Genomic DNA, 1,424 nt, shown 5'->3' with positions numbered 1-1,424 from the left:
AAGATATATTTTATGTTCTTACTATAATTGTATCTCTTTGAGACTTTGGGATCAAATGTAGTTATTATTTCAGTCAGGAAAATATTAACTTTTAATATAAACTCAGGTCTAACTATAATTGTTACTGCTCTAAGACATATTTTCTCTTTTCTGAGATCAGCTTCCATGGCAATGATAAAGTTATTCCTTTAGTAAATTTAATTTTTAGAACAGTTTTAGATTTACAGACGAGTTATAAAGATATTAGAGCATTCTTATATACTCTACACCCAGTCACCTCTATGATTAACATGTTTGTATGGTATACCTGTTGCTATTAATTAACCAATATTGATACATTATTATTAACTAAAGTTCATATTTTATTCAGATTTCTTTAGTTATTATCTAATGTCTATGAACAGACCCCATTCAAAAAGTGAGAGTTAAGCTCCACCTCCTCGAGGAAGGTGTATCTACATAAATTATTTGTGATTCTTCTCCAGGGGAGATTAGTGTATTCTCCCCCCTTTATTTATTTAGTCAGCCATTTGTTTATATAAGTATGGACCCATGGATATTTATTTTATGTTTTGAGTCATAAGCCAATACTAATTTATTTATTTTCTTGCAGAGATTATTTCAACCGTGGCCATTGGGAGCTCTTTCGATTAACTCCTGTGTCCCTTTGACATAGCTCCCTCCGTCTTTGTCTTTATCTCTTTGCGTCTCTCTCTCTCTCTCTCTCCTTTTTTTCTCTAGATCTTCTTTATGTATCAAAATAGGTTTAAGTGGTTGCAATAAAGTCATCATTATTAATAGACTGTAATTTTTTTAAAGAATCTATTCACATAGGAAAAATCTGAGAAAAGATCAAACAAAACGGAAGCTACAACAGGAATCATATATGAGGATAGTTTAAAAAATGTCTTGCCTAAAACTCATAGTTTCTGTCCACCACAGGATATTTAATAGTGTCAGCGGTAGGAAAAACTGGGAGATATTTGCTAAATAAAGCAAATGAAGGCATAGCACTATGAATATAAGAACCCCTCTTTCCCTTCAAAGAGCGTGGTATAATCTCTAGGTGTTGGGGAAGACATCTGTATACGGCTTCTCTTAATTTATGGAGGATATTTCAAAGAGGATGCAGAGTTTTTATTATTATTATTATCTCTCTAGACTCTGTGTCTGTTTCCTATTCTGGAAACTCCCTACTTCAGTGTGGATTCTAGACCATCCCCTACTAGAAAAAGGCAAGATTGGAAGCCAGAAATTTACTCCTCCGTGATCTCTTACAGCAAAGATGCTAGGAGATGACCTAGGGTCAACCAGACAGGCACTTCTGCCTAGTTTTTTGGAATCCAGTAGCAGGTGGAAATGGGGATAGTGGAAGATACATAATGTCAGTAGGTGCTTCAGGAGCAATAATAAGAATGGGGGAT

This window comes from Trichechus manatus, unplaced genomic scaffold, assembly GCF_000243295.1.
Source record: "Trichechus manatus latirostris isolate Lorelei unplaced genomic scaffold, TriManLat1.0 scaffold00102, whole genome shotgun sequence".
Lineage (NCBI taxonomy): Eukaryota > Metazoa > Chordata > Mammalia > Sirenia > Trichechidae > Trichechus > Trichechus manatus.
Note: the sequence above shows the minus strand (reverse complement) of the source record.